The following is a 10,526-nucleotide window of genomic DNA, read 5'->3' on the forward strand; positions in this document are numbered from 1 at the left end:
AAATGGATTAATGGTGTTGTTGTTAGTATATAAATTTTAATCAATTTTTAAAAAAGAAAAATTTGAATTTTGAAGATCTTATACATTTATTAAAATATGTTAAACAAGCATTTAAAACCAAAAGACGAGGTGGAAATTTGTATTTGTATGCTATAAAATTGACAAAGATCATCTTAAAGGACTTCAAGAGCTCATAAAAAGTTGCATGTAAATATAAATATCTTGCATTCTAGAAATGGGCAAAGGATATAAAAATCAATTTAGAAAAGAGAATATAAATAGAATACATATAAAAATGTCCAACTTCCCTAGTAGAGGAACTGTTAGAGCTACTTGTACATTGCTATCAAAAGGAAAAATAAGACATATGTATAATTAATACTACTGACATTGCCATCATTAACATTATTATTAGAGAGAGATGCTCCTTTCTAAAATAAGTTAATGTGTTACTACATGTTACAACATTAGAAGTGCTAAAATTCAGTGTTCAAATTAAATGTTTCAACAGCTGTAGTAAGAGATTCAACTTTTTGTTTTATAATGAGATGATTACTTTTCTCTTAAAAATGCTCCGCACATGTATGCATTTAATGTCATAAATTTGTGAGCTGGTTAACCAAATGAAGTGTTATATTGATTTTGCCTCAGATAGATGTCAGTTTGAATCTACTCAAAAATTTTTTATTATAAGTAAACAAATTTTAAGTTTATTTCTTTATTTTGAGAGAGAGCATTCCCATTGCCTACACGCATGAGGGAGGGACAGAGAGAGAGGGTGAGAGAGAAGCCCAAGCAGGCTTCAAGCTGTCAGGTCAGCAAAGAGCCAAACGCAGAGCTCAGTCTCAGGAAGCATGAGATCATGTCCTCAGAAACACAGATATCATGACCTGAGCCAAAATCGAAGGTCAGATGCTTAACCAACTGAGCCATCCAGGCATCCCATATTTTACTATAGTTCTTAATTCTAAAAATATGCCTGCTATAATATATTTAAAAAATACTTAGAGATCAAGCTTATGAACATTATACAAAAATTCTTGCTTATATTAAGATAATTTACACAGCAGCACATGTGCTTGTGAGTAACCTATAGCCTATAGTTAAGTCATTAAAGTATACCAATTCAAATAAATGTTTTGTGATCATTAAAAAGAATTAAGAGGACTGTGTAATAATTTGTATAATTCTATTTTGTCATAACAAATAATTATACTATTATAATTAATACATGTGTGCAAAATGTTAATAATAAAATACTCCAAAATTTCATAGATTTCCAGTTTTCTAAATGTTTTGTAATATTGTTATATTTCATATTATCAAATATTTCATTAATAATTCAAAAAACAATATATGGGTATTTGACATGAATCGGTTACATTGAAATCATGAGGGCCAAATATATTTTAAAATAAGAATAAAGTAAATAAATTAAGTAAATTCTGTATTCCTCAGTAGCTGGTATATAGTAAGTACCCAACAGAAGTCAAGTGACTGAAACCTCAACACATTTGTCACCAAAGATAAATCCATTTGAGTTACTCTTAGTTTGGCAATTTTATTTAATTATCTATTTGGTTCTGTGAAGAGCCGCAACCAATCTTAGAAGGTTCAATCACTCTCTGTTTTGCAGAATTGACATGTCTAAATATGGTAATCACGTGAACTTTCTTTTAAGATCACATAGATTTTAGAGGCACCTAATGGGGATGAAACAATGTTCCTGAGAGTAGTGTGGAGAGTCTCACACCATGTTAAGAAAGAAAAAGGAACTAAAGCCTTCCAAAGCAGCGTTTAATAGCGCTCCAAAGTCTGACATTTTCCTCCAGGTACTGCTCACAAATTTGCTTTTATTTTTATTTTTTTTAAATAGTTTATTGTCAGATTGGTTTCCATATAACACCCAGTGCTCTTCCCCACAAGTGCCCTCCTTCATTACCACCACCTCTTTACCACCTCCCCTCCCCCTTCATCCCTCGGTTCCTTTTCAGTATTCAATAGTCTCTCAGGTTTAAAGATATCAATAAATTATATGACAATCTAAGATTGCCTATCACCACTGTAGAAACAAGATTCAAGTGCAGGTGCACTGAGGGAAGATTCATGATGTACTCCAGGTCAAAGATGTCCCTGTTAATAAGTAAGAGTTTAGTTTGCTTTGAAACAACAGAATTTAAGCCTAAGAGAGGCCACTGCTGTCTCAAAGCCATCCGGGCTATGATGGGGTGCAGTGTGGCAGTTCCTAGGGGTGCGGAAGTTCCTAGGATGCTGTATGAAACCCAGAGTGGCTCCTAGACGTGGAGTGAGCTTTGTGAAAAGGCGCACGCTCATCAGAGGGCTGTGCCACAGTGGTTCGAAGCGCTTGCTGTCAGATTGTAAGAATTCAAGTCCCACTCCACATATTATTCACTGTATCCGCTGGCCAATGACCTATCATAGTGGTGCTCAAAGCATTAGCGTGCATCTGAGTCACCTAGAGGCCTACTGAAAAATGCAGCTTGCTGCTTCCCACCCCCAAAGTTTCTAATTCAGTGTGTCTGAGATTTGCCTCAAAAATTTCAAGTTTTGAAGGGATGCCAATACTATAATCTGGCAACAAACTGTGAGATCTAGCATTTCGCGTCATTATACTTATCTGGAAAATACAAATAAACAGAGGGCCAGTATATGAATTAAGTGAAATAATCTATTTGGGGCTCTGGTACAGTGCTAGCTCCACAGCAAGCACTATCCTTAACTAAAATGAATGTACAAGATTCATGCATCTAATTCCACAAAATTTGATCGAGTCCCCTATTCTGGGCAAACAGTTAGCTATAGCAATGGATAGATTATCAAATTATGATAATACTGCCATCATGGAGTTTAATTAGAGATGTGAGGTAGACTGAAAGTCTGTGTCCTTTCCGGCATCCAAATTCATGTGGTGAAAGCTACTCCCCAATGTGGTGGTGTTTGAGATAGAAACTTTGGGAGGTGATTAGGTCATTTAGGGTAGAATTTCATGAATGGGATTCTTGTATTTAGAAAAACGACCCCAAAGGGCTCTCTTGCCTTTTCTACCACATAAGAACACAAAGAAAAGACAATCTTTCTTGCTCTTGGACTTTTCAGCTTCCAGAACTGTGAGAAAAAAATTCTGTTCCTATAAGCTACGTATTATATTATTACGTAAGCTATTGTGTTTTAGCAGCCCCGACGAACTAAGGGTGACAAACAGTAAAGCAATAATTAAACCAGTTAGGAAGTATGTCAGATGGTTATTAAAGTCATATCAGTGCTGTTACTGTTGGTGATGTCAGGAGGCTGGAGAAAGAGGACCATCAGGCAAGGTCTTTCTGAAAGTGATATTTATATATATACCTGGACGAAGCGAGGGAACAATCCATCCAGTCAGTTAAAGAAGAATGCTCTAGGTAGAATAATATAATTTTTGCAATATGTAATTCAATTAAAAGAAGGAGGGTGAGAAATAGAAGAAAAACTATAGGTATGTAAGGAAAAGTCCCAAGAGGATGTTTAAAGAAGGTGAACAATGATCATTTTTCAGAATCCATATGATCTTTAACATTATTTTTGTTTTCCTTGAGTTTTGCATAGCTGTATCACAGTATCAGCTACATAATTGGTGGGGTCTATTGCTAAATGAAAATGTGGAGCCCTTGTTCAAACAGCTGGAAGTGTGCTGTTAGCTGTCTCTCTTCTTGCACATTCCTTCTCTCAATGTGCTATGGTATTTTGTTGTTGTTGTTATGTAACATCATCCTAAGTAAAAAAAGTAAAAATTTTAAATTATTATCCTGCATTTTACCATTCATCATCATATCATACAATCCTAGCTTTGAATGCAAAAGTTGGAGCATTTGACTTTCATCAGATCCCCACAATTTCATAATTCCTATTTCATAGATTATGCACACCTATATATTTCTTAATTATCAAAACAGTGGAAACACTGCTTTATTTCATGTCCAGATATGTGCACACTCTACCAGTACTTTCTACTTTCTGTGGACTAGGAAGAGCTTGGAACTCTGAGTTTTCCTATTATTGCCTTTCTTTCCCTGACATCTTTCTCAGTGCAAGTGGTTGGCTAACAGATGAAGTAGTATGAGCCAGCAGCAGCATGAGAGGGTGTCTTGGCATTTGTATTAGCCCACAGTCGCCTTCTTGTCTTCTATAAGCATGTGTTCTCATGGCTATTAGGGTCTCTATCTTCTAAGTCATATGCGTATCCCTACTTTATACTGTCTTTAAGTCTTTCTGTTCTCCCCTGCAATGTGGGTTCACAGGTATTCTGGATTTGGGGGGGGCACGGTGAATGCTGTAAGCTTTGGGGAGGCTTGGAGTGGTGAACTTCCATTTGTATAAGTCTTTTGTCCCTTTGGGCTTCACTAACAGAATACAGGTTTAAAGATAAAGTTGCTAAGGATTTGGAAGGAAGGAGCAGAGCACTGAGCTAAGCATAGAACCCTTCTGAGCATGGGGCCTTGCTTGGCTGCACAGGTCACATGTCCATAAAGCCAGCTTTTCATTATAACTTTAATAATCACGTCCTCTGGTTATACTAAACAATCCTAATGTGCACGTGAAACCAAATATTAAAGCAATTAAAGTTTCAACAAAGTCACCAGGCTATAATAGATGGTGACTTGGTGAAAAGTCTATCTATAGCCTTTTTCTTCTAGGATGTACAGAAAGTATTCTTTAAGCTCCTTCATTTCCCCACCACCAAGGGGAGTGGGAAGTGTCTTTATCTCAAGCCATGAGGAGCCACCCATGTGTTTCCTGTGGCTGGGGCTCTGTGACCTAGTGCCTGGTTCATGCCTAAAAAGGCTAGAATGGTCAAGAGTAAAGCAAGGGAGAAATAAAAGGCTATGATTAGAAAAACTAAAATGATTCATAGTGGAATATGTCAATGGTCATTGCTTTCCAAAGACTGTACATGGTCAGCGGGGATCAGCTGGCAGAGAGAAGTCCTGTCCCCAGTGACTGCCTGGAAAGGTGAAGGCCACATCAGCAATGAGAGTCTGTGTGTGGAGTGGCTCACAGAGGAAATAGCCAAACAGAGTTCTCTTCCAAGTGGGTAACAAACGCACTGTGAAGAACCAAATTAGCCATGTTAAAATGTGGAATTTGAATGCCAAGATAATGTATGAGCCCAAGTCAGTTTGTAATTCCAGATGGAATGCTCTGTACCTTTAAGCTCCCTCACCAAGACATCATATTTTTTTAAAGCAGATTCCTCTTGGTTTATGAGCATCAAACCACTATCTCATTTTCTGAGAGATAAAACCTTAATACTCAGTGGCAAATATGCAGTGGTAACCATGTTGTTTTCAATTTAGAAAAGCCTAGGAGGAACTATAGATTATTTTAAGAGACTTTCAAACATCTCTACCTTCTATGCTTCAGTCACACTTAATATAGCACAGTACCATTAGTACCAATGCAAGCTCTGTCCTGGACCAGAAACACAAGACATGGATGCCCCAATTCTTTCATCAGCCCCTATGAAAGTTCAATGTTGATTTCCATAAGGACTTAAAACTACTATTGCCATTAGCAATTTATAGAATCCATATTAACAGTGACAGGAAATAAAAGGCCTGATTCTTAATAACTTTCTTGTTAACAGTTTATTTTCTTAATGTAATCTCTCCTTAATTATTGATTTCTGATCCAATAAAGCTTGCATGCCTATACAACCAATTATACAACTTTGACAAAAATAAAGTTGTCCAACTTCTTCTTATTCTTAAAATTAGCTTTTTCTACAGCACACTTAGACTGTAATCTCCTCCAGGGCAGGAGCTATAAATTCAGAATTTTTTAAAGTACTTCAGAGCTTCTAGAATTGTATTCTATGCACAGTATATACTCAATCAATATTGATGGACCGCCTGCCTATAAGATCTGTACAAAGCAATTTGCTGCTCTGTGGAAACTCAGAAATTCGAATCCCCAAAGATTACCACTGCCCTAAAGGATAGAGAATAAGCAGGGGAGGGAGGACATAAAAGATTAATGGTCATTCTCACTGTAGCAGATGTTTAGGAGGGATTGAGAAGAGCCATCCTCTGCCACATCACACAAACCATTTTTGTACTACTTCTGGGTTCTGTTTGCCCTAAGGTACCTGCTGTCCTGTTCTTTGCAATGACAAGGAGATTTACAGCCAGAAACTGTATCCATTTTATTAAATGATGCAAAGCTAAAGTCTCTCATGATTGTTTTACAGATATATATGACAAGAAAGAGAAAGAGTTTGTGAATAACCAAAAAAAAATCAGTAAGTAAAGATATATGCCAGTGTTCATTTAGTGAGAAAGACGTTACTGTGGAAGTGAAAATGGCTAATGAAAATGAATTTAATAATTTAAGAAAAAGCAGGATAAAAACAGCCAAAGAAAAAATTCCAAGGATTCTATTTACACAAGACAGTTGATTAGAGACCTTAGAAACAACATTCTCTTTGTGATTATCATTCGGATAGAAAGACTTCTCATGTTCTGAAACATATCTGTCCTTGAGGTTTGTCCATGCTGCACCAGTCTTTCTGTCATTTCAGAAATATTATGGGTCCTACAAATTCAGCATGTTTGTATCAGACCTGAAAGGTGTGTGGGTGTGTCTTTTTTTTTTTTGTCTTTAAGTGTTAAGAGATTAAAATTTGCCTCCTTAAAAATGAAAGGAAAGGTCCTCTAAATAGGACACGGATCAAAATATTTTTGGTAATAAAGGTCATACGTTTTCCATTGTAAGTACTCATCATTGCCACTGCAATACGAAAGCACATAGACAAAATGGAAGTACATGAGAATGACTCTCTTCCAATATTTTATTTACAAAAAAAAAAAAAACAAGGAGTGGAGAAGCTTTGGCTTGCAAAACTCTAGTATTCCAACTCCTGCTCACTAGATTCAATCTCACAAATGAGCATTTCCATGGCTTCAATCGCGTTTCATCCAGTGGATATGCAGAGATGGAGGAGACATTGTGTAAGCTGTAGAATCAGGCAAATTAAGACATATGATTCTGGAGTAAATGAATTAATCCTGAATTATAATGATCAACTTGGATATATTTTGATGGTAAATTTACCAGTAATAGTGTTGTAAGTGTATATTGAGATCTTGTAAGAGTTCATAAAAAATGCAATGAACACTAAATTCAGGCTCATATGGCACTAAAGCACATATAACTTACTATTTATTTTTGTATTAAGAAAGAAACTTAGAGTGTGGATAGTAGCTGCTTTTATGCCAAGTATCCTGTAGACATGTAGTAATTAACAAATAAAACACCCTTAATTCTTATGTTGCTAGTACTCATTTATTGAATGGATTTGAATATTTAAATAAATCAGTTCCTTCTGACCCACCACCGCTCCCCTCCATTGGCTAGATCAATGGTGTGAGGGTGTGAGGTCAGGAATGTCAGAGAGATTGAGATCAGGGAGACAACCCAGGGTGAGTCTATTATTCTTTCATTAACATGAAAATACCTCATAAAGCTGAAAACTTACAAATCACATTAACTTTTATAACTTTCTGTTTACAAATACATATACATCGTTCATCTATGCTAGTTATCATATTTGAGCAAATGTCACTGGGTCATTCATAAAAATAGCTCGGCTTTTAAACTCCTTTTATATCCCACATCTGAAAAAATAGACAACAAAAGGAGTCATGTATTCAGGAAGAATAGAGAAATTGATTAGAAAGATATTTTCAGAATGATGCAAACATCTTGAGTAAAAGAAAGCACTATTAGAAAAAGGAAGCCTAATTTTATATAAACATGGATCACCAGCAGTAATATAGCCACATGTTTCCAGACACACTATGAGATACTCTTGTAGAGGCTCTCTGAATGTTAGTTATCTAGAACAATGAACAGGAAGGCATGGGGACTTCTGGCTGTTCCTTTTGTTTTTTGTTTTTTGTTTTTTTATTAAAAAGTGTGTGTGTGTGTGTGTGTGTGTGTGTGTGTGTGTGTGTGTTTCTGAACAGCTTTAAATCAACAGCACTTTCCCCCCCACTTTTCCACACTTAGTCTTCTAGCTAAAAGTTCTAATTCATATATATACCCACGAAGAAGCAAAATTTGAATAAACTCCACATGAAATGATGAACTAAATATATTTCAGTATTTGTCAGGCCCCAGTTGGCTAGCTAATATTCAAATCAAAATCTGAATGCTCATGAAAACCAAATGCAATCTAAAGAGCAACATTTTAATCCTATGAAATTGTCTCTGATTTTTTAATTGTAAAATGATGTTATTTTATTAGAATAATAAATAATTCATAAGGTATATATATGATGAAAATAAAATCTGTACCTCTGTAGTTACAAAAAGCCACACATAAAGTTAGAGCTTAATTTTCTTACCCAAAGTTTTCTCCACTGTGTTGTTGATCTGATCATTTATGGCCTTCAATCTGCATATATATTTGACATCATTTGCGAATGCTTTATGACCTACTCCAAAGATTTAAGTCAGTTTTATGTGTTATATCTATAACTCTTCTGCAAAAAGTTGTTTGTAATAGGCCTAAAATCCATTTGATCCTAATGTCCTTGTATTATCTTTCCAGTTTCTAAGCATAATGTTCTTAGTCACCATTAAGCTTAATGAGAGCTATTTGGCACATCCATGAAAAAATATCTTCCCTTCAGAAAATTTGATAACCAGAGAAATATCATGATTAGAATTCTTTCCACTTGCCAACAGTGAAATTAATACAGTAAAATATTAACCCCCAATTTACATTTTTTAAAGTGTAGTAAAGATAAGATAACCAGGATACCTTCAATAATAAAGCATAAATAGCATCTTCAAAAACAAGTTTGCACCTTTGAGAAGACCAAATCCACTTAATGATAAGTGAAAAGCAGAAGTAGATTCATTTGGATTTTTCCAAGTCAAAAATTATCTTCTCTATGTGGTCCAAATTTATAGATTCATGTAAACATAATTTTCACATTTGCTCAAATCAGAAAGAAAATGTTACTTTTCTTGCCAAAAACAGAAAACATGGGTAAAGACAAGTGATTTTACTTTTGCTAAGTTTGCTTCAAATATGTACATGGGAAAAGTCAAATCAGATTTGTTAAATATAAACCTTGAACAGACATTAGCATCAGTGAATTATCCTGTTCCTTTTTGGTTGGATAAAATATTAATAAATGACTTAACAGTAAACAATAAAAATAACAACATAGTAAGGCAATATCCAAATCAATCAAGTGCATAAGAGTGGCATCTGACTCTCGATTTCAGCCCAGGTCATGATCTAACAGTTCATGAGTTCGAGCACCATATTGGGCTCTGAGCTGACCATGTGGTACCTGCTTGAGATTCTCTCTCTCTCCCTCTGTCTCTTCCCCTTCTTCATTCTCTTTCTCTCTCTCAAAATAAACTTAAGAAAAAACACCACCACCAATAAACAACAAACAATTAAAACACATGGTTTGAGGTTCTAATGGATATTTTTAATTTTTTATATATCTTTTTAATGTTTAATTTTGAGAAAGAGAGAGACAGAACATAATCAGGGTAAGAGCAGACACTGGGAGACACAGAATCAGAAGCAGGTTCCAGGCTCTGAGCTGTCACCACAGAGCCTGATGCAGGGCTTGAACTCAAGAACCTTGAGATCAGGACTTGAGCTGAAGTAGAACGCTTAACCAGCTGAGCCACCTGGGCGCCCCTCCTTTCATGTACATTTTTAAATGTTGAGAAGCGTCTATATAAAGTTGAAAGAACTGAAATGAAATAATTAAAATTACCTACAAATAAATGTATATTTCTGGAAAGCATTTGCCATGAACTATAAGTATGGGAAAATAAGACCATTTACATTAAAGAGTCAGGCGTATAAATAAACTACACTAAAACTTTGCAGCAAAATGGATTTCTGAAGGATTTCAACAATTTAAACTTAATAGCAATTAGGTATAATACTAAATCCAGGACTTACAGTTAAAGTGTCTAATGGGAACAGCCCTATAAAGATTGAATAAAAACTATAAGTAAGAGTAAAAATTACCTTTATTTGATGCTTTCTATGTGCCAGATCAACTTGTAATCTGTGATTATTATGTGTAATCCTCATTACAGTCCTCCGAGATAGGTGCTATCATTGTCTGTATTTTACTGAGATAGAATCCAAGGGACAGATATTTTAAATAACCTGCCAAAATCCCAAAGTAAATGGAAGGTTAAGTGGGGACCTGTCTCACTTACCTGCATGTTAGCTACTCTATCTCCTTTCCAATACTTTATCAGTCAGGAATATGGACTAAAATGGGTGCTTCCTCAAAAGGTTTAACCAAAGCAAGCATAAGGAAAGGATTATCTGCAGTGATTTGGGCAATGTTAAAGGAATGAACCAAAACTGAAGAAACTAGTGTGGCAGATGTGGTTGTTGGCGGTGTTCTGCCCAGCTCTCTCCTGGATGGTTACCCACTCCTTTCCCCCACTATGACAAGTGAGGCTTCACAAATTGTCCT

At 35.6% G+C, this 10,526-nt stretch overlaps 1 long non-coding RNA gene across 1 annotated transcript; it reads right to left on the reverse strand.

The window, feature by feature from the left end:
• Window positions 1–3,685: 3,685 nt before the first annotated feature.
• LOC115298766 lies at window positions 3,686–10,281 on the reverse strand. Its single transcript, XR_003911852.1, has 3 exons — window positions 10,261–10,281; window positions 10,064–10,170; window positions 3,686–3,768 (listed from the first exon to the last, which is right to left on the reverse strand). It is a non-coding gene; the product is annotated as an uncharacterized LOC115298766 (long non-coding RNA).
• Window positions 10,282–10,526: the final 245 nt, after the last annotated feature.

The sequence above is a fragment of the Suricata suricatta genome, chromosome 8 (assembly GCF_006229205.1).
Source record: "Suricata suricatta isolate VVHF042 chromosome 8, meerkat_22Aug2017_6uvM2_HiC, whole genome shotgun sequence".
NCBI classification, from domain to species: domain Eukaryota; kingdom Metazoa; phylum Chordata; class Mammalia; order Carnivora; family Herpestidae; genus Suricata; species Suricata suricatta.